At 37.5% G+C, this 24,202-nt stretch overlaps 1 long non-coding RNA gene across 2 annotated transcripts; it reads right to left on the reverse strand.

The window, feature by feature from the left end:
- Positions 1-6,168: 6,168 nt before the first annotated feature.
- Positions 6,169-19,872, reverse strand: LOC120097053 (uncharacterized). 2 transcript variants are annotated; one of them, XR_005494151.2, is made up of 2 exons: positions 19,617-19,872; positions 6,169-6,431 (listed from the first exon to the last, which is right to left on the reverse strand). It is a non-coding gene; the product is annotated as an uncharacterized LOC120097053 (long non-coding RNA). The 2 variants fall into 2 exon arrangements; XR_005494150.2 differs by having other exon boundaries at positions 18,359-19,872.
- Positions 19,873-24,202: the final 4,330 nt, after the last annotated feature.

A 24,202-nucleotide genomic window follows, 5' to 3' on the forward strand; every position in this document is an offset into this window, starting at 1 on the left:
TAGTCTGAAACAAATCAGTACAGATGCCTCTATCTTTTTACATATCTGTAGAGGCAATACACACATATACACACTTCAACCCCATACTTATTTTGGGTCTACCCTATCTGGGCAGTATTTTCAACTTTTTTATATGAACAGTAGGACAGTCGATTTCACTGACATTGGAATGATATAAGTAAGTCTTTGGGTATGGTTGTAAGTAACCTACCCTCACTAGCCTTTTCACTTCGTCTAAATTTGGCTGTTATTCAGGGAATTATTAAGCTTCAATTGGGTTTGTAAACGGGCATCTGTACATAAATATTACAAATTAGATAAGATCATTCGAAACTTATATTATCATCAAAATGCTTATTGTAAAGGAAATTAGGACTTCAACTTAAAACCAGATACACTGAATCCAATAAAAGAGAGAGTGGGAAAGAGCCTTAAACTAATTGGACCAGAGAGAAGGGAATTTCCTAAACAGAATTCCAATGGCTTAGGGCCTAAGATCAAGAATTGAAAAATGAGACCTCATGAAACAGGAAAGCTTCTGGAAGGAAAAGGACATAGTCAATAGGACAAATTGGCAACATATATACTGGAAAAATATTTAAGATCCCCACATCTGATAGAAGGCTAATATTATATATATATATACATATATATAATATTATACACACACACACACACACACACACACACACACACACACACACACACAACTCAAAACGCTAACCTCCAAAACAACAAACAACCCAATCAAAAAGTGAATATAGAACTAAACAGCGAATTCACAACAGAGGACTCTCCAGCGGCCAAGAAGTAGTTAAAATAAAGTGTTCAAAGTCCTTAATCCGCAGGGAAATGCAAATCAAAATGACCCTGAGATTCCACCTTACACCAATCAGAATAGTTAGGATTTAAAACTCAGGTAGGAGCACATGTTGGTGAGAATATGGAGAAAGAGGAACATTCCTTAATTGCTGGTCAGATGGCAAACTGCACAACCACTGTGGAAATCAATCTGGAGGTTGCACAGAAAATTGAAAATAGATCTACCTAAAGACCCTGTTATACCAGTTTTAGGCATATACACAAAGATGCCCTATCATGCCACAGGGGCACAAGCTCCACTATGTACATAGTGACCCTATTTGTGATAGCCAGGAGCAACCCAGATGTCCCACAACGGAAGAATGGATACAAAAAATGTGGTTCATTTACCCAATGGAATACTACTCAGCTATTAAGAAGGAAGAAGTCACAAGTTTTGGAGGCAAATGGGTGAAAGTAGAAAATATCATTCTGAGTGAGGTAACTCAGACTCAAAAGAACATTCATGGTATATACTCACTAATAAATAGATATTAGCCATAAAAAATACAGAATACCCAAGGTACAATCCATAAAACCCAAGGAGCTTAGCAAGCCAAAGGACCCGTGAGGATGCCTCAATTCCACTTGGAAGGGAGAAGAAAGCAATCACAGGAAGGGAGCAGAGAAAACGAGGTACCTGGGTAGGAGAGGGGAGAGGGATTGGAAGGAAGGGGAACAGGTATTGGGGCAGTGAAACAGGAGTAAAGCAATGAGGGTCAGCAGAAATAATGGATACAGGCAACCTCAGGAGGTAGAAGGTAGGAGGACCCTCTTTTTATTCTTTCTTTTTTTTTTTTGCTTCATTCCTTCTTTTTTCCCCCATCTTTATTAACTTGAGTATTTCCTATTTACATTTCGATTCTTATTCCCCTTCCCAATTTCCGGGCTAACATCCCTAACCCCTCCCCCCCCTCTCTATGGGCGTTCCCCGCCCCATCCTCCCCCCATTACCGCCCTCCCCCCAATAATCACGTTCACTGGGGGTTCAGTCTTGGCAAGACCAAGGGCTTCTCCTTCCACTGGTGCTCTTACTAGGATATTCATTGCTATTCATGCAGTTGGAGCCCAGGGTCAGTCCATGTATAGTCTTTGGGTAGTGGCTTAGTCCCTGGAAGCTCTGGTTGCTTGGCATTGTTGTTCATATGGGGTCTCGAGCCCCTTCAAGCTCTTCCAGTCCTTTCTCTGATTCTTTCAATGGGGGTCCTGTTCTCAGTTCATTGGTTTGCTGCTGGCATTCGCCTATGTATTTGCTGTTTTCTGGCTGTGTCTCTCAGGAGAGATCTACATCCGGTTCCTGTCGGCCTGCACTTCTTTGCTTCATCCATCTTATCTAGTTTGGTGGCTGTATATGTACGGGCCACATTGGGGGCAGGCTCTGAATGGGTGTTCCTTCAGCCTCTGTTCTAAACTTTGCCTCCCTATTCCCTCCCAAGAGTATTCTTGTTCCCCTTTTATAGAATGAGTGCAGCATTCGCATTTTGGTCATTCGTCTTGAGTTTCATGTGTTCTGTGCATCTAGGGTAATTCAAGCATTTGGGCTAATATCCACTTATCAATGAGTGCGGACCATGTGTGTTTTTCTGTGATTGGGTTACCTCACTCAGGATGATATTTTGAATGTACCAGAAACCTGGGAGGTGAAAGAATATCAGGACTCAAAGGGAGGGAATGTAGATGAAATGGCCAACATTGGGGAGAGGAAACTTGTAGAGTCTACCTCCAGTAGAAAGACAGGGAATCAAGTGGTGAGATGGGGTTGCCGTTCCACAGTCAAAAACTCTCACCCAGAATTGTTCCTGTGTAAAAGAACTTCAGGGGCAAAAATGGAGAAGAGACTGAATGAAAGGAGGTCCAGTGACAGGCCCAATTTGGGGTCCATCTCACAGGGAAGCTCTAAGGCCTGACACTATTACTGATGCTATGATGTGCTTACAGACAGGAGCCTAGCATGGCTGCCCTCTGAGAGGCCCAACAAGCAACTGAAAGAGTGAGATGCAGATGACATCCAACCAATGGACAGAAGTTGGGGGTGGGGGTGGGGGGGCAGTGTTTGAATGGAGGAAAAGCTGGAAGAAGCTGAGGAGGAAGCGACCCCTTAGGATGATCAGCAGGGGAGGGGGAATAGGATGAGTGTGGACCAGGAGGGCCATAATGACCAGACTATAAAAAAGTTTAAAGATAATTTTTAAAAATTAGTACTCTTGTAAAAGCTATTTTATTTTTTATACTTTCCTCTGTCATATACATCAGAATTATGTCAATGTATGAAATGTTCTAGTCCACAAGAAATAAAATTATTTACTGCATAAAAAGAATTGTAGACACTTGAGAGAGCAAGAGATTAATAAATCCAAAATTAATTAGAGATGATGAAATATAATACATGTTATAAACTGAGAATGTTGATTTTTCAATGACTCTGTTGTCACTTGAGACAGTCTAAGCAATAATATGCAAGTGTTTATACAAGTCATTTTAACAAAACAATACTAGAAGAGGAATGTTGATTTTTGAATTAATCTTTATACAGAATTGTGTACCAGTAATTGGGAAAATTCTGGGATATTGTTTTTTATCTTTTTGAGAATATAATACAATTAAATCATTTCACCCTTTCCTTTCCTCCCTCAAATTCTTTCCTTGACCTCTTTTATATCCACGGTCTCTTTTTTCCCATTAATCGTTTCATTGACTTCATGAACGGTTTCAATCATAAATAAGCATAATGCATAGCGATGTGTATGCAAGCATATTATGATTATTATGTATGCATATTACAAATATGTATATAGATAATATGATACATGTAAACACATTCCTAAATATATGCTGCTCAGTCAATCTAACATTATTATATGGATGTTTTCAGCGGTGACCATTTGTTATGAAAAACCAATTAGTATCTTCTTCCCTTCATCAGATTATTTCTCCCTCTCATTTTTAGCCTTACTTAAATGCCAGGAGTTCTTCATATAGACTCCATCTTATTTTCCCATCAACTTGTCATATTTGTTGTTGTTGTTGTTAGCTCATGTTTGAATAGTTATATTGAGATTTTAGGTTTGTGGCATCTGATATTACTATATATATATATATACTCTTGCAACAAACTCCCTGATCTTCTTTTCTTAAAATCTTTTTTCCCCTCTTCTACATTGTTAACTGAGCAATTTTATATAGTCGACCCTTTTGTTCTTTTTTTATAGTAAACTTTCAGAGAAAATATTGTGGCATGTTAGAATATTATTTATTAAAATGATACACAAGAGCTATTAGTTATATTATATATTAGCAGATGTTCAACATAATTTTAAATTATACATGATGATTCAATTTTATACTTGAGACACCTTATGTCACATTTTAACATAATAATTATTTTCTATTAGTATGAAAAATTATGTCATCTAGACAAAAAAACGCATTACCCAACCTCCATGCCGGCAACTATAGATGAATTTCTATAGCACTGTTAATCTTTGCTTAACAAATATTCCTTCCTTAGCCTACTTTCCACAAAATTATCTTCCTTTCCCAATGCCTAAAAATTCACTGATAGAGATTTGCTCTTAATTCATTAAGTAGCAAAAATGAGAAGTTATAGAATTCATACCCATCTCTCTCAAAAAATATTTAGGTGTAAGGAATCTTTCTACCACCATGTATGTTAATATAGTATAAGAGAATTTATACTAAGATTCAAGAGATGGGCTTTGGAGATAGCTTTTTGGGAAGGACATTTGATCTTCAAACATGAGAACATAAACTTGAATCCCAGCACCCTATACAAAGTTGGACAATGCTGTGTGTACCTGAGATCCTAAATTAAGAGAACTGGAATAGGCTAATCCTGATAACTTCATAGCTAAAGACAAACTCTGATTTCAGTAACCCACGCTGACAAAGCAGTAAGGCAGAAAGCAGTATAGGAAGAGAGCCTTCCTCTTGTCTGGACTCTGCTACATACACACACACTGATTCACAATACACCAACATAAATACACACACACACACACACTCACACACACATATACACTCACACACATACAAAGACACACAAACATACAAACACAGACACAATCAATCGTGTGAGGAACAAAGAAGTGGCGCTAGAAATGCCAGGTGAGGGATATCGTGAAACTTTCTTTAGTGAAGTTCTTATCGAAGTTAGTGATATATGAACAAATACTTGAAAAAGAGAAGATCAGCAAGTTGTAAGAATAGGCTAGAAAGCAAGTTTCCAAGTTTGAAAGGCAACAAGAGACTGTCCTGAAGACAGCAATAGGACTGACAAGAATGAGAAAGCCCTTGAGTCAAAAAGAATAAGCAAGTCCTATGGGCAAGAGGCTCTGACCTCTGAAAGGCAAGATATCTGTCAGTAGAGAAGGACTAGCTGGTCTGAGTAACAATGGGAGGCCCCAGAAAGAAAAGAATCATCCAATCTGTGGGTCTCTCTATGAATCACACTGGAAACTCTACGTATGGGAACCAGTGAGGAGACCAAAGAACTTACAGGGGCATTGGTTAAGTAATAAAGTGTGAAAACTAGTGCTGCACAGATTTAAAATGGGTCAGGAACAAGCCTGTGAGCTTGGGCTTGAGCAAGTGCAGTGTGGAACAGTCATCATCTGAGCTGGACAAAAAACGTTAAGAAGGAAGAACGCTATTCTTCAGAAATGACTCAGATACCTTCTTAGTCCTACAAAGAGGGATATTAAGTAAGCAAAACTATTTCAGAAATTCTCGAATGGCTCTTTCTACATTATTCTTTCCCTTGCTGTCTCTTTGTCTCTCTGTCTTTGTCACTCTCTGCATATGTGTGTGTGTGTGTGTGTATCTCTGTGTGTCTCTGTATCTGTGTCTCTCTATGTGTATAGTATGTGCATGTATTTGTGAACAGGTTACATATGAAAAATGAAAATAAAATATGAGAGAAATTTTACAATAGGATATAAATTCATATTTTATAAATTACTTTTATTAGGAGAGCCATCACAAGAATATTAATAAGTTTTGTCACTATGGGATGAAATATAGTGAGTGGTAAAAAAATAGAGCACAGAGCACATACTTAGTACTACAAAATTATATATATATGCATATACATATGCACATATATATGCACACACACGTATGTATATATGTGTGTGTGTGTGTGTGTGTGTGTGTGTGTGTGTGTGTGTGTGTGTGTGTGTGTGTTAGGATACTTCTAGGTCATGTTTTACTGAGGAAAGTTTGGTACCTGTTTGGGTTTCTTGGTCTTGGTCTCATTATTAAAGAATGGGAAAAATAAAAACTCATGAAGAAACTTGAAGACAATTTTATTCGGGTTTAAGATAAAAACAATAGGATGTAGAAGCTGAAAATCATATTCACAGCTGTCAGGAGGAGGACAGGTCATAGAGAAAAATTCATGTCTTTTAAGTTAGCCAGTTAAAGTTCAGAGGAACATAGGGAAAGCTTAGAGTGTCGACGAAAGAGTGCTTAGGAAAGCTAAGCCATGGGTAATTCAGAGACCAATCACTGCCAAACTGTTCTGTCCCAGGGAGCAGGATTTCTTCAGGAACCTGTAAGTAGAAACAGAACTATGAGCTTATTGAGAAAGAGATAGCTTATTAGACTTTATTTTGCTGTTTTGATTTATTTTTCTTTGGGGTGTTGCTTAGTTTAGTTAAACTAGCCCTAGCTAGTCTGGAACTCCCTAAGCTATATAAAGCATGTTGTTCTTGGATTTGTAGAGAGATTTGACTTTCTTAATCTTCAGAATATGAATTAAGTAGTACTCATCTGGAAGGGTCATCTCTATTGGTCAGTTTTCAAAGTGCTGGCACATGCTATGCATGCTATCTGAGCAGAAAATTAATCACTATTTGAACCAGTTGTAACCACAGTGAGCTACAAAAACACCAGTCTGACACGATCTCCACTGATGAAATTTTGACACAACTGTTAAAATCAACTAATTTATGATCACATCTTAATGGCTCCTCTACAAGATGGAGTCCATCCCTAGCATCATTAACCTGGCTAAGAATCTGTACCTGGGTAGGGCATAGGTAGTGTAGAGCACTTTATGGAACTCTTATAGTCCTCAAGCCTTCTACTTAGATTTCACTGTTTTGAATCTGTTGTTTTTATTTTCCTAGTGCATGCTTGATTGATGAAGTCAAAGTAGAGTGAAGACAGCTTCCAGACTCCTGCATACTGGTTTCTCTCACATATCTTAGGTCTTTACAGACACATTTAATTTGTGTATAAATGCATGTATGTTTAAATAAGTATTTGGAAAGTACACTTTTATATATTATGCATATTGCTTTTCTCCATTTTTTCACTTAATATATAAATGATTTATACGTGCAATGTTTTTTTCTATTATTCTCAACTTGTTTTTCCCCCTTCTATTTAACTTCTGTTTCTTTGATACACACATGCTCTTATAAAAACAAGAGAAATAAAGTGAGAAAATAGACTTTTTTTTTCTGGATGGGTGACCAACTACCTCTCTATTTCTACAAATGATTCCTATAAGTTTATCAAACTGAATGGTTATGTAAATCATCTCCTTGAATTCTTGAACAACAACAGAAGGATTATTCTAAGACCAGTTTGAACTTTTCTAGCTAATGGCTTATTTAACACACACTTACACACACACACACACACACACACACACACACACACACACACACACAAATGCTGTTTTGAGAGAATGAGAAAATTATGCGATTGTGATGTGATTACATGTTCATGAATATAGTAGAAGCATTAAATCTCAAACAGATTAACAAAGGTTATTATATAATGTTGCCAATAAGACCCCTTAAGAAGACAATACAGCTATTTTGAATACTAAAATATATTGAGGAATCTGCTATGTGATTTTAATTGTTTGAGGCATCTAGGATATTATTTTATCAGTCTTTGATCTATACAGAAGACCAGAAACAATGAAGAACAAAGAGAGAGTCAACTAGACACTAATTAAATATCTGGCTGTGGAGACACACAACCTTAATACCCGTTCTCTAAAGTTTAGGTCGGAAGAATCACAGTTTGAAATCCATCTTACTACATATTGAGAGCTGTGGTAAGACGTAATATTGTGTAGTGACGTTAAACTAGAACTACACAAATATCTTTAAATTTATATAAATAACAAATATGTTTATTAGTTTTTCCATTTCACAAAAAGTCAAACTAGAAGAATAAACGTTTTGTAATAATTTCAAATCTTTTTTATTGTTGGAGAATGTGTAGCATTTTTTCTTCTATCTACGTAGATGTTTGGGCATTGAACCTTTGCACTTCAACAAAGAGCAATGTGGAGGGATGACTGTGCTGAAGTTTTATTGAAGGTGCATGTACTTTCTCTCTGGCTGCATCAAGACTAAATAGGCTTACAGGGAAAACCCAGTGTTGACTTCCATTTGAGGTCCCCACTGCCTGCAGGCACAATTGTCCATCAACCCTATAGAGAACTGTAAATTTATTTAGAAGGCCTGTAAATGAGATTGATCTAATAATAAATACCACTAAGAAAGAAGCTGGAGGAAACAGTGGAAACAATTACTCTTCTATTACCGCCTCAGCATCCGCTGAAGTTACCGCCACTATGAGAGCGAAGGAAGAGTATTTTATGACAAGTAGCAAGCTTTCTGACAGAACGATGGTAGACTTTCTAGCTGTACCCTCTAGAGGGAATAGTAAGATATGTGTGACATATGCCTAATTGACTAATTATCACCGTGTGTATGTGTATGTGCAGTGTTGAGAGGATCTCATCCTAATATATCAGGTTTTTAAAGCTTTAAATGGAGTCAGCAGACCTCTCAGTCATATACACCTTTGGAGCCAAAATCTCATGTCATAAATACTGCTGTGATCTCTAATAGCCAACTACATGTTGGGCAAATGCAGTTAGCTTAGAAATATCAAATTATTAGGCCATTTGCTTTATTTCCAATGGGAAAGACCCGAGGGAATCTATAAATACTCTAAACTCATACTTGCCATGTGAAAATTTTACTTGTCGCTGAATTATTACTTGGCTTCTGAAAATCATTATCTTCATTTGGCTCCCTTAGAGAAATAATTTACCTCATATGGACAAGCACTTTCCTCCCAAGAGGGAGGGAATTTTACTAGCCTGAACCTCACAGGATCACAAAGACTTTTAATTGTTTCTTTTGTGCTGATGGCTTCTTTCTACTGGTGAGAGGACTAATCATCTTATGCAAATATCGATTTCCTGAAATCATATGCTGTTTGGATTCAGTTATTCTATTTCAATTTCTGTCCTCAGCAAGAGAATGGTGAGAAATAAATAAATTTCGAGAAAAGTCCTGTAATGTTATCCTTTTAATTTGACAGCTTATTGTAACACAGAATATTTTGAAAATTTCAAAAAACTATGTACACAGAAATTCATATATATAACTTAGCATATAAACTTAGTGGTTTAGTTTCTTGCTGTATTTCCATATGAAAACTCATAAATTAAAAAATATAATTAAACATAAGTTTATCACTAAGAAAACACAGTAGCAAAAAGAGGGCCAAATATAATTTATTTATTAGTACTATTTAGCATTTTTATAAATATTGTTTTGTACAAGGCCACTAGGTTACAGACTATGTACATACTATTAATGCCTGCCTATATTCAGATCTGAGCACCACTGAGCATATATTCACATGTAAACACAGATTTCTGAATATTTTTCTTTTATTCTATTTTCAGCGTCCCAATGGTCTGCTCCTACGGGTTTTTGTTTTATTTTATTTTTTTATGTAATGTTCTGTCTGAATCACTCTGAATCTCTCTACCTGGGCAACTTTATGCATTCTAAATGAAGACAGCAGAGCTGTGGCCATCCCCTAAGAACAATGTTCTTATTTCAGGATGCAGACGCCAAGCAACAGGAGTCCTGAAGCAGCATCTGACTCTAGCTTGTCACGCTTTACAAGCTGTTGTTGTTTTTTGCGCTTTTTTTTTTCTGCCTCCTCGCTGTCCTGGGGGCTGCTTGATTGTCCTCTGGAAGCTTCCACCATTGATTCCCCATTTCCTTACTGTGATGTTCTTCCTGGGAGACATAAGGGCTTGCACAGATTGTTCTAATGAGGGTAATGCACAGAGCTCTTACAGATAAGATATGTGGGAAGCAGGAAGGAAGCGTCGGGGGACGCCCAAATGACTTATTTAATCTGTAGCTCTCATTAATCTACATACTATGTGCCCATTCCCTGGAGAGGTTAGCACTACAGTGATACCCTGCTGTCTGGAATTGATGTAGGATTTCGGGGTGGGGAGGGGAAGGGGTGATTCTTTCATTATCTCTTAACTGAAGTACCAAGACAGAAGGGTGTGTGTGTGTGTGTGTGTGTGTGTGTGTGTGTGTGTGTGTGTGTGAGAGAGAGAGAGAGAGAGAGAGAGAGAGAGGAGAGAGAGAGAGAGAGAGAGTTGCTTCTGAGTTTAAGTGACAGTAGTACTCAAGGGACCCGTTGTTGAGAATATCCCATCTGGGCAGTAGAGGCTACATTACATGGATTTGGATTTGCACCAGGCAGAAATGTTTCCCCACTCCTCCTCTGAACATTGTAGGAAAAATGTGATTTCAGAGGAACAAAGATAAGTTGTGGGAGAAAGACTAAGAATGCAAAATGGAGGGACTCTTTCTTAGTATAAATTTCACTGTGACGGTAAATGCAAGGCAGCCACTGAGAGGTAGATTCAAGTGCTGTTTTATTTATTTTAAAACATTATAGATGCGCTCAAAAAGACAAGCCATCAGTCAGCAATGATAGGGAGCATGAAAATGTATAAGGATAAATTGAGCTTTAATTTTTTTTTCTTGACTAAGTATAGACATTCATCATAGCTCACTTGTAATAGCATAAGACCTTCCCCCTGGCCCTCAACTCTTCTCTTTGTAATATCATCTAGTTTGTATGTCTTAAACCTAATTAGAAAGCAACCGTCTGCTGTTTTAATAATGACTGGTTTGTTTTGTTGTTTTTTTTTTCCTTTCAGCCAATATTGGTGAAGCCCACTGCAATTAAAGTTATGGCAAAAGTTTATGCAAAACAGTATGATGTTTCTGCTAAACAGCGTGTGAAGTCCTCCTTGTGATGCCTAATTACTGGTGTCATGGCGGCATCTGTGCACCCTCAGCACTCTAATGGGCTGCTCCTTCAGGACTAATGCATTTTAATTGATGCTGTTTAGCCTGGCTTTTGCTTCCTCACTCACATGAGAAGCTCTGCCCTTCTGCTCATCTGTCCTCAAATGAGCTTGGACTCTGCTGGGGAACTCGGTGCAGATGGTCAACAAAAGGTGAAAATTGCCAGGATCCCAGCTATCAGTCTCCTTTCAATCAAGCTAGAATCTGAATTACTAATCAGCTTCCTTCTGCCCCTCCACTCAGCCTTACTCTGAGGCCTGAGATGTTTACATTTGGATTTAATGCTAATCTCTCTTTGTCAAATGGCTTTATCAAGTCCCCTTTGATTTGAAACACACCTTCTTAACCAGCAAATCAGGGACAAAGTATTCCAGTCCCTCATCCTGTAGTTCATTTCAAATACAAATTGTTCTTTCTTTGGAGAGAGAGCTAAAGACTAGATGAATTTCTTTTCCTTTCCAGTATCAACTGAAATGGGAAGAAAAAGTACTTGAACACAATAGAACTAAATGGCAAATCACGTGTGTTTCTCTTGAATTGGACGGTACATCCTCCACAGAATTGTTATCAGCATTGCCATTTGCCTCTTCACAAACACTGCATTTGGACTTTGGTGTTCTCTGAGCAGCATGTATTTCATTCTTGGATAAGAAGTCAGACACACAGGGAAGAATAAATTATGAACACTTTTACCACACTGACTTTACAGTAAACATATCAGGCTTTTTATATAATCTTAGTGTTTGTACATAACTATTTTCAAAATAATTTCATAAAGCTCAACACAGATTGTAAAGACAAAGGGAACCTAAAGGATCTGACAGGATCTGTCTATCCCAGGTTTAGAGAGGAGCTGGAAATCAGCTACCTCTGATGATCAATTAACGGGTCAGTGGCATTACTCTTAGAGGCAGTGAGTACCAATCCTTCTTATGTGACCATAGAGTGAGAAGTGTCCTGAAGTTGTAATGACTTGCTGATAATTTTAAGTGACATTCAGTCTAGTCATTTTTCTCTGCTTTAGAGAGAAAAAGGGATAGATAATTGCACTCTCTTAAATCATCATGATCCTAGTACTGGTTTCTAGGCAACCATAACAACTGAATGAAAAAAAAATAGACTTTAGAAGATTTCTTTTTTTTGAATAAAATGCATGTTTTTGCCTGTCAATCTGGGTTTTCTTGCGCTTCATATTCCATAATGAGATATTTATACATTTGAGCTTTAAATTAAAGAAAAAAAACCTCTACCATCTCTAAGTGTTATGCATATTTGCTTTATGCTGAAAGACACTTTTCTTAGAAGCAACTTAATAAAATTGAGATGCTCATCCCGGTTATATTAGGTGGTAGACATGCTTAAAATATGTGTTCCTGCAAACTTTGTAGACAGAAGAGGATAAAAAGCCAAAGCTTCAACAAATGCATTGTTGTAAGATTCAATAAATAATTGAAGCAAGTGTAATTAAACATTTACATCATCATAAAATCTTCATAATACTGAAAGCTATCATGAAGACATGCACATGTTATTTCCTAATTCTTACAGTAATCGTCACTTTTCAGTTAGGAAGAAACTGTAGATATAGCTTATTCCTTTTACCCTTATGTGTGTTCTGAGATTTGATGGACCTTATGACTTCGTGCTTGTGAACAAGGACCTGTGAACTGCTCAGCCATTGCTAGTCGCTCCCCTTTTAAATGAATTTTACTTCATTACCTCTCTCTCTCTCTCTCTCTCTCTCTCTCTCTCTCTCTCTCTCTCTGTGTGTGTGTGTGTGTGTGTGTGTGTGTGTGTGTGTGTGTGTGTGTGTCCATATTGGTATATACGTAGAAGACTGAGGAAAACTAGTGGCAGTCTGTTCTTACCTTTCTATCAATGAATTCAGTCTATGGAACTCTGACCATCAGGATGAGCAGGAAGCAACCTGCTAAGCCATTTTGCCTGTCCCAAATGTATACTACTATTAAGTCAATTTTAACATTTATAGTTTGGTGAGTTTTTTTTCAGAATCTGAGATTACTGTTCAACTTTGAGTTGAACTAAACCACTCAGTGTTTATCTTCTAGAAAAGTAAATCACTGGAAAAGAGGTATGCACTTTTGAGAAGCTCTCTATCATTAACATCTGTGGATTGTTTCTTAAATAAATTAATGAATGCTATCCACATAATTTTCTGTTTCACAAGAAAGATATTTTATTCCTGATATAGCTAAACAGTTTATATCAATTCTGAGGATTGAGAGATGACAAACGATGTGGTTACCTCGTCCACATGGAAGGATATAGTTAAGCAAGTCAAAAAAATTTTCAATAAGATGCTCCAACAGCCTTAACGATGGGACTCTTCCAATCACAAATAGAGTATTCAAAAGCTATAATGAACCGCAAAAAGTATTATACATCTCATACTAAATACTCTGAATTAGTTGGTCTTATTCACATTGAGACAAAGGACTTTCCTATGATCTTTGTTGGAATAAAGACATGCACATAGTTTAAGCCAGAATTAATAATATCTCTCAATGTTCATGTGCAAGGATTTCTACATTGCATTTGTACTATGTGAAAACAATAAAAACATAAGAATGTTACACAAAACTGAAAGTTTTCTTATATATCTCAAGTATATCATCAATTTAAACATTATTATACTAAAATTAATTAGCTATAATAGCTCCTATCTTAGACCAATTATGTAAAAATATATCTTTGGTAATCATAATTATTACTTGACATTTTTTTGGTTCTTTTTTTCGGAGCTGGGGACCGAACCCAGGGCCTTGTGCTTCCTAGGCAAGCGCTCTACCACTCAGCTAAATCCCCAACCCCATTACTTGACATTTTTTAATGCTTCCTAATTGACCTGATTACCAATTCAATAATATTTATGTAGACTAACAGAGAGGTAGGTGAATATGTTTCCATTGTTATCATTTACATTATTCAAACCAGTTTTAGTCTTTTTAAAAGTTACAGATGCAATGCATTTAAATTTTTCAAACATGTACATTAAATTTTATCATAATATTCTTATAGGATAGCACCTGCAATTAGAGATGAAATCTACCAAAAGATGAATCAACAAATCAACCAATGAACTTGATAGTGTGTTAGAGACAATATCCTATTTCAGAGATTCTCTGAAAGATTCAGTTTGCTCCAAAAGTTTTGATGTCACAATCCTATGAGAAGTATTCAATAAGCAGAAGGATCTTTCTGCTGAAGTGAAAGCTTACTGGTTTTCTCTCCACAGATTTGCTTTGGAATATATCAAGTTGAACAAAATACTAGGATCATGACACATTTAATCATGCTAAGATATTTTTAAAATGACCCCTATTTTTATTTTATTTATTATTCAGCAGCAATGAATATAAAAGCCTACCACACTGAGAATAGTATTTGAAGTGTTCATGAATAAATAGAATAAAGAAGAACATTTTAATTAGTAACAATAAGGAAAAGAAGGTTGTTCACATATCTTTTATATTCAACAAAAAGGGAATAAATAACTTTGTGTTCGTGTTTAGAAGGTCTTGTTCTTATGGTTCATGTAGCAGCCACTAGGGAATTCATAAGAAAGTAGAATTATTTCTTGACCACATTAATTAATATATTATGAAACTCTCAGCATGTATTTAAATCATTGCTGCTAATTTGTAATTGTAATAAAGCTCCATTACTATAGTTACCTTTCAAAAATAGAAACCCATCACTGTAACTCACCCCACAATTAATTTATTCTCTATCTACACTCAAATAGGATAAACGTTAAAATAGAGTATTTTTAAATTGACATGGGAAATTTTTAACATATAAATGTTAAATATATGTGTGAGCATAATATGTGTGTGTGTAATCACAAGTAAACCCATCATTTATTTTCCCAAAACAAATGCAAACTCAACTATTATCATAGAAGAAATTAACCAGTTCACATTTGTTACAACTTTTTGTGCTAGATATCCAATTTTTAGCAGAGAAATAAGACTCCAAGAAATAAGAAATTGTGATCATCTTTTCAGAGACATTGAGTGACAGTTTCTGAAAATGTCACAGCCTAAATGATTCCTCAAACTTACCATAAACAAGCCCAACCCCCACTCCACACACACACACAATGCCCAAAACTTAGGAGCAATAATGACGCACACTGTAACACAGAACAAAAGATAGATGGTATTTTTTAATGTGAGCAAATAGAAATTCAAGAAGAGAATACTACAAAGGAAATGGATGCCACAATGGCACAATGAAAAGTATGAGCCTATATAAGAATAAATCAGTTAACTGTGATAGATTAATATGTATCATATAATCTGATGAGCAGATTAAAATAATGACAAAAAATAAATAGGGCCAGAGACAGGAGATGCACCTGTCCACGGTGGAAGTGGAAAAAATGTGAGAAAGTATCAACTAAGGGCGCTTCTTCCTCCACATACGGGCTAAACGTTTGATGTTTCTAACAATCTGTTCCTTTCCTTGTCCTATTTACGAAAGGGGGAGGGGGAGAGACATAATGTCTAAATTTGTACATCTGAAAAGATATTGTTAATATACACATACAACAAGGATATACATTTAAAACAGACTAACCTTTAAAATCATTTTATTTTAAAGTATCACGGTAAAATGTATGAAAGAAAAACAAACAGAAGAATCAAAGACAGACATACACGAAATAAGTCATGTCTATAAGTAGAACAGGGGTATGGGGGGTATGGCTCACAGCTAATTTTATTCTTGAACAATGAAGGACAAACTTAATGACATGTTGAGAAAAATAATACAACAAAATGATTACCAATTTGTCAAATAAGAATTCTATGTGCGTCAGAACCATTCCTAAAATTGAATCAAAGTGGCTTGTTTTTTGGTCCAGAGAAGTCAGTCTTTCAGGACCCAGTCAATGTCCATCATGCATCCTTGTGGAAGCCTTTGGGCCCCCAATACTAACCAATAGAACCCTGCCCTGACACTCATCCTAGTCAGTTCTACTCCCTAAAAAGAGTCTGACTGGGACTGTATACAGTGTTTGATCTGCCCACCATCCCAGTTGGGTTTGACTGGGACACAGCCTACAGAGTAGGGTCAGCCTGGGACATAGACTGAGGCATAGCCAGCAGAATAGCGTACCCTGACCTCCATTTCTGCTCCACAGCACCCCCATTTCCCAGGAAATCCTGCTATCATCAGGATCATCCAGCCACATGACTGAAAACCGGATGACTAAAAAACAGCTTATGAACATAATCACCAGACCCAGGGCAGTATGGCATAACCAGAACCTAACTATCCTGCTACAACTAACCACAGATACCCGAATGAAACTGAAGCACAAGATGAGGATCTTAAATCCAATCTTATAAAGATGATAGAAGCCTTTAAAGAGGACATGAATACATTGCTTAATACAAAAAACAAAAGCAAAACAAAACAAACAAACAAAAACTACATTCGTGCAGGCAGAGAGGCATTAAAAAGGAAGCAAATGAATATTAAAAAACACAGGAAAATACAATCAAACACGTAAAGGATATGAAACAAAAGCAATAAAGCAATAAAGTACAAACTGAGGAAATACTGGAAATGAACATATGGAAAGATAGAAATAGAAGGAAAAGATTCCCAGCTCATAGACCCAGAGAACATCTTCAACAAAATCGTATGAGGAATTTGTGATTTTCTTTCCTAAAAAAAGAGATACCTGTGAAGGTACAAAAAGCCTATAGAACACAAAACAGATTGTATCAGAAACAAGACTCTTTCTGTCACAAAATAAAACAGGCAATATGCAGTAAAAAGAAAAATATCTAAAAGCAGCAAGGTAAAAAGCCAAGTATCATTGAAAGCAGACCTATCAGAATTACTCTAGATTTCTCATCTGAGAGTTTAACATCTAGAAGGACCAGGCAGATGTCTTGAAGACCTGAAGAAAGCAGAGATGCCAGCCTAGACTACTATATCCAGCAAAACTCTCGGTCACTGTGATGGTTTGTGTTTGTTTGGCATAGGGATTGGCACTATTATGACGTGTGACCTTGTTGGAGTAAGTGTGTCACTGGGGGCGTGGTCTTAAGAGCCTCAGCCTACCTGCCTAGAAGTCAGTCTTCTACTAGCAGCCTTCAGATACTGATGTAGAACTTTCAGCTCTACTTGTACCATGCCTGCCTGGATGATGCCATGTTCCCACCTTGATGATTATTGACTGAACTTCTAAACCTGTAAGCCAGCCACAATTAAATGTTGTTCTTATAAGAGTTGACTTAGTCATGGTGCCTGTTCACAGCAGTGAAACCCTAACTAAAACAGAAGTTGGTACCAGGGACTGGGGTATTGCTGTGATATGCCTGATCATGCTTTAGTTTGGAAGAGTGTAGATTTTGAGACTTTGGATTTGGAAAGCAGTAGAATGCTTTAATCGGGGCATAATGGGCTAACCTGGGAATATGGAAGACTTTGTTGTTGAGAGTGATTTGGACTGCACAGACCTAGCTCAAGTGGTTTCAGTGGAGAAGAAGCTGAGAGACTGTTTCTGTTAATTTTGGTGAAGAATGTGACTGCTTTTTTCCCTTGTCTGAAGAGTCTACCTGAGGCTAAGGTAAAGAGATTTATATTAATTGCATTGACAAAGGAAGTCTCAAAAAACACCCAACAGAGACATTGTTCTCTGAATAAGTCTCAAAAAAAAGCATTTTGAACAAGCATAGCAAGCTTAGTAAGGAAATATAAAAAAATTGTATGGTTTAAGGAATAATAAAGGGGCATCAAGAAATAAAGTGGGGCTCAATCCTATGTTCTTTTTATGTTCAAAGAAATAAAGAGATTTAGACGTGGTGGTCTCCGGAAAAGATCCCACCCTGCTAAGTTTATTGATTGTGTTTGCAGTTGAACTAGGAAGAGTTTGGACTTTTAATCTGGAATGAACTACAATCCAAAAATGGATGACACACTTGTGACCCATGTCATGAGGCTAGAAGACATGGGGTTTTTATCTGGATCTTGAGGAACAGTGGCCATGAAAGGGCCTTAGGGTCCAGGCAAGGTAGTACATACCTTTAATCCCAGGAGACTAAGCAAAGTAGATCTCTGATTTCAAGGCCAACCTGGGATGGATCAAGTTCTAAGCGAAGAAATGCTTAAATCCAAGCCTTTTGTTATAGGCCTTCATTCTCAACCTTTAGGAAACAGAGTCAAGCAGATCTCTTGAGTTCAAGGTCAAATTACAAAGCGAGTTCCAGAACAGCCAAGCTTAGGCAATGAGCTATCAATAAAGTCATTTACTCCAAGTTTCGTTTTGTTACCTTATGAATCAGCATCCCATGACACCAGGGGATTCTTAGAAGACAGCAAGCATACACTTCTTTCTTAACATTGCAAAAGAATTCAGAGATCTCTCTGCCTTTGTTAAGCATAGGTGACAAAATAGTTGGGTGGAACTCTGCCCTGAAATTACCATTTCCACCATTCCTGAGCCTAAACTTGCTCTGCGCTAGGCTGATCCCAAACTCAGGAATCTATCTGCCTTAGTGAGCAAAAACAAAAATCCTTAGCTGGGTGAGATCTCCTGGGATCATTACTCCCCAAATCTCTCTACTTTTGTTCCTTTAGATCAATGAAGCCCCTCATATAACTCCTATTGCATCCTTACTTTTGGAATAGTTGAGAAATTATGTATTTTCAAAGCCATTTATTCCTGCAGTCTTTAAGGCTTTCCTGAAGGTCCCAGTGTTTAGCATTTTGCCAAGACATAGCCACAGCTTAAACTCCTGGACTCATGCTAATTATTATGGAACCATTAATATAAACTGTGAGGACATTCCTCAGAAGGAAAGAGTTCTCCATTGCTAGTGGGTCCACAAAGTATATATATTACTACACAAACAAGCCTGACAAGCACAATAGCCATCGGCACTCTTTGAGGCTCATGCAAGTGTTCTGTCCCGGGTGCAAGAACTATGTCACTCTGTACCCCCTAGGGTCATATTGGGCTCAGAGACATAAACCTTTATATCTCTCAAATGAAGAATGGATACAGAAAATGTAGTATATCTACACAATGGAATAATACTTCATCAGTAAAAACAGGGACATCAGGAATTTTGCAGGTGAATGGATGGAACTAAAAAAATATCATCATGACTGAGACAACTCCAACCCAAAAGGCAATGAATGGTACTTATAAGTGGATATTAGCAATAAACTACTGGACAATTATGATATAATCAACAGACTCAAAGAAGCAAAACAGAAGAGACCAAGGGAGGATGGCTGGATCTAAAGAAGGTGGTCTTTGCCTGGCCCTCCAAGAAGAATGCTGTTTTTATGTCAACCAATCGAGGATATTGAGAAATAAAATCCAGAAACTTCAATCAGACATACAAAATTTCAAGGAACGTGAGACCTCCAATTCCTGGATTTCTGAAAACTCTATAAGGAAGTAGTTACACCCTTTCATAATGCCTTTCCTACTCTCTCCCTGCCTCATTACTGTTATCTTGACATTTCTTCAATGACAGATACAGAAAATTTCTAATCAAACTATTAATCAGTTCCTCTTACAGAATTTCCAGCCGCTGTCCACAGAGGAGTCTGATACAAACGTTTACCAAATGGATACTGATGATGAAAGTCAGCTATACCCCAAAATTGACGACGCCCCAAGACAGCAGGAAGTAGACTAAGAGACATGGTTTCCCTATTTCCTCTTACACCATCAGCTTCTCCCTTCCTCTTGTTTTTCTTCTTTTTGTAAAAAGAAAAAGGGAGGTATGTTGGTAATAGGAACTGCTTTCTCCTCTAGCAGTGATGTCACCTGGTCACTTATTCATCTGTTGCCATGGCAATGGCATACATTCCCAGCATACCTTTGGTTCAGCACCTATCTTAACTTGGGAGCAGTTATATCACATTTCAAATAAAAGGCAGACATTTTCTGCCCTCTTCCTCTTTTTTACTCTCTCTCCTGTCTTTCTTAGCCCACCCCCAAACCCCACTTTGTCTCCATCTTTCCAATAAACCTCCTCCCCCCGGAGATTTTGTTGGCCTGGTGTGGTTTGTCCGGACCTGAGCTGCGATTTCCATCCCAGCACATGGAGGGACCTGACTCCAGCCACATATGTAGCAGAGGATGGCATTGTCCAGCATCAATAGGAGGAAAAGCCCTTCGTCTGGCGAAGGCTCCTTTCCCCAATGTAGAGGAATGCCAGGGTATTGAGGTGGGAGTGAGTGGGTAGGACTGGGAACATCCTCATAGAAGCAGGGGGAGTGGGAAGTGGTGATCAGAGAGTGGGTAAAGGATAACATTTAAAAGGTAAATACCTAAAATATCCAAGAAAAATAAAATTAAAAAAAAAACTCAGGTGACAGCAGATGCTGGCAAGGATGTGAAGAAAGAGGAACACTCCTCCATTGTTTGTGGGATTGCAAGCTGCTACAACTACCCTAGGAATCAGTTTGGCAGTTCCTCAGAAACTTGGACATAGTACTACCTGAGGACCCAGCTCTACCACTCCTGGGCATACATCCAAAAGATGCTCCAACATATAACAAGGACATATTCTCCACAATATTCAAATAAGTTTTATTTATAATAACCAGAAACTGGAAAGAACCCAGATGCCCCTCAAGAGAGGAATGGATATAGAAAATGTGGTACACAATGGAGTACTACTCAGCTATTAAAAACAATGACTTTACGAAATTTTCAGGCAAATGGATGGAATTGGAAAATATCATCCTGAGTGAGTTAATCCAATCACAAAGGAACTCACATGGTATGCACTCACTGATAAGCGGATATTAGCCAGAAAGCTCTGAATACTCAAAATACAATTCACAAATCACATGAAGCTCAAGAAAAAAGAAGACCAAAGTGTGGATACTTCAGACCATATAAGGGGGAACAAAAATACACACACTTAAAACTCAGACATATCTGTAAATCATTTTGTTCTTATCTTAGTAAGGGTTTCATTATTGTGAAGAGTCACCATGACCACAGGAATTTTTCTGTTTCTGATTGCATGTTTTTATTTACATTTTAAATGTTATCCCATTTCCTGGTTTCCACTCCAGAAACCTGCTATCCCACTGAACCCCTGTTTCTATGAGGGTTCTCCCTCACTCACACACCCACTCCTTCCCACTTTCCCGCCCTGACCTTCCCCTACACTGGAGCATCTAGCCCTGAGAGGACCAAGGGCCTCTCCTCCAATTGATGCCTGACAAGGCTATCCTCTGCTACATATGCGGATGGAGCCATAGGCCACACCTGTGTTCTCTTGGGATGGTAGTTGAGTCCCTAGAGCTCTGGGGGGTGTCTGGCTGATTAACATTGTGTTCTTCTTGTCCAGTTCCAAACCCGTTCAGCTACTTCAGTCCTTTTTCTAACTACTCCATTGAGGACTCTGTTCTCAGTGCAGTGGTTGGCTGGAAGCAGCTGCCTCTATTTGTAATGTTCTAGCAAAGGCTCTCCACAGACATCTATATCAACTTCCTCTCAAGATGTACTTCTTGGCATCCACAATATTTTCTGGGTTTGGTGGCTATATGTGGGCTGCATCCCCACGGGGTGTGGGGGGGGGCAGCCTCTGGATGGCCTTTCAGTTTCTGCTCCACAATATGTCTCCTTATTTCCTCCTTATACACACACTTAAAACACAGGTGTGGCCTATGGCTCCATCCGCATATGTAGCAAACGATAGCTTGTCAGGCATCAGTTGGAGGAGAGGCCCTTGGTCCTCTCAGGGCTAGATGCTCCAGTGTAGGGGAAGGTCAGGGCGGGAAAGTGGGAAGGAGTGGGTGGGTGAGTGAGGGAGAACCCTCATAGAAACAGAGGTTCAGTGGGATAGCAGGTTTCTGGAGGGGAAACCAGGAAATGGGATAACATTTGAAATGTAAATAAAAACATGCAATCAGAAAAAGAAAAATTCCTGTGGTCATGGTGACTCTTCACAGTAATGAAACCCTTACTAAGATAAGAACAAAATGATTTACAGATATGTCTGAGTTTAAGTGTCAATAGTTTTTACCTTCTGATTTGTATATATTCAGAGCATTTTCTTTGGTTTTAAAGAGCTGCACTTTTGTAGGATGAATATAATAATATGAGGTTCCTAACATTTGAAAGTTAATATCCTATACATGTTAACAAAACAACAACATGTCAGCATCACATAGATAGAATATGAGTAGAACTATGATTACATAATAATAATTTCTCAACATTCCAGTCATTTTATCTAATTATGAGGTGCAAATAAACTATGAATGGCCCCTTTACTTATTTATGTTTATAAAAGACTGGAAACATCAAATTAGAATTCAATCTTTTTCTTTTTTCCCTTAGCAGTCAGTATCATATTTCCGTTTGAATAACCTATGTGTTTTCCGGAAACCTCCAGGGTGCCTAACTCTAGGAGAAAGCAGAGGCAAAGCGTACAAACTTTTATGTCATCCTGTCATGCTGTGGTATCTCAAGGTGGTTTGCTATGGCATTAAACTTACAAAAGGTATCTTTCCTGCTGAGTTAATTAGTTAAAATCAGGGTTGTGGCAATGACAACAAGCACTGCTTAAATTCAGGCTTCAACCTGGAGCCAACAGCAGCAGATACGGGAGTAGTCCCTTGAGGTGGGTGTATTGTAAGCCAAGGGAGACCACCTGCAGAGACATTTTCAGGGGTGAGACGTAGTCAAGCCTGCTTTAGTTGACTTCAACTGGTGAAAACAGAAAACAATACTAGAAGTCTTGATTTTTGACTGACATTTTGAGTTGGAGTTAGCTGTGTGGTATAATATGACCTTAACACGTGTCACAGGGGGGAAAAAGAATCCGTCCAATACTGTAAGTTCTGAATAATTGGCAGCAGCAATGTTTTGATTCACTTAGAGTCCATTAAATAAATGAGCTAGGCTGTCAGCGAAGGAAATCTTAGATGTTTTACACCATGTAAAAAATGACCAACACACTCTCTGAAACCATTCAAAGGGGTGATGTTCTGCATTTCTTTACAGCTAAATGCAGATCCCATCCAAGGCAGATCAATAAAGGACACGTCTGTGTGACTGAACTCGAGCAACAGACTTCTGACAACCTGCAAGCGCCTGGAAACACCTTTGGCTACATTTATGTAATGCTTCAAATATTCTATTGTTACTTACACAAGGTGGGTACTCCAACTTTGAAGTGTTATCATTTCTGCCATGTTTTTGTAAGGAATTGCGTTTATTTTCAAACTATTTCTTTTTTCCTCACTTTGAAATGCTCTTATCACACATTAAAAACCAAACCTTTTGTCTTGCCTTGTGCAATAAATATGAACAGCAGTAATAAACCACTTCCAACAAAAAGTAAATAAATAATAAAAAAATTGCTAACTTCTGTTGATCCCACATTTCCATCTTCCTTGTGATTAACATTGTTCTAGTTGTAGAAGATTGGTTTACATGGCCCAAATGAATGTAACAGTAGGCAGTGAGCATCTGAAAGGGACAAAATTGCACTGAGAATTTTTAATTCTAGTTACTGTATTTGTTTGCTTCTAGAATATCAAAATCATAACCAATCGATGCACCACCTTTTATGATTTAAAATGGAAACCACTCTTTCCAAAATGAAGCAAGTAGAAACATATTTGTAAAGAAAGCCAAATAAGAAACTGAAACGAGTGAGGTGGTAGTATACACGTTTAATCGTAGTACTTGACAGGAAGATGCACATAGATTTCTATGAGTTTGAGTCTAGCCTGGTCTACAAAGCCAGTTCCAGAACCAGGATTATATAAAGAGACTGTTTGTAAAATATAAAAGACTCTATATAGAAGAAGTAGTAGTAGTAGTAGTAGTAGTAGTAGTAGTAGTTGTATGTTAGTATAGTACTGGTAGTAGTAGAAGTAATGTTTCTATTTTATATTTATAATTCTGTATATTATTTAAAATTACAAACATTATATATAATTATACAATGTATAAATAATTATATAATTACAAGTATTATTACCAAAAATATCAGAATAGTGTTACAAATATATAGAAAAGGCTACCTAATAAAAAATTAAATATAGATTTGTTATCCCATATGTTTATAATGTTTCTTACATTATGTTTTATTAAAAGGCCATTAATTAAACTAACAACATCCTACATA

Source organism: Rattus norvegicus, chromosome 15 (assembly GCF_036323735.1).
Source record: "Rattus norvegicus strain BN/NHsdMcwi chromosome 15, GRCr8, whole genome shotgun sequence".
In the NCBI taxonomy this organism is placed as follows: Eukaryota; Metazoa; Chordata; class Mammalia; order Rodentia; family Muridae; genus Rattus; species Rattus norvegicus.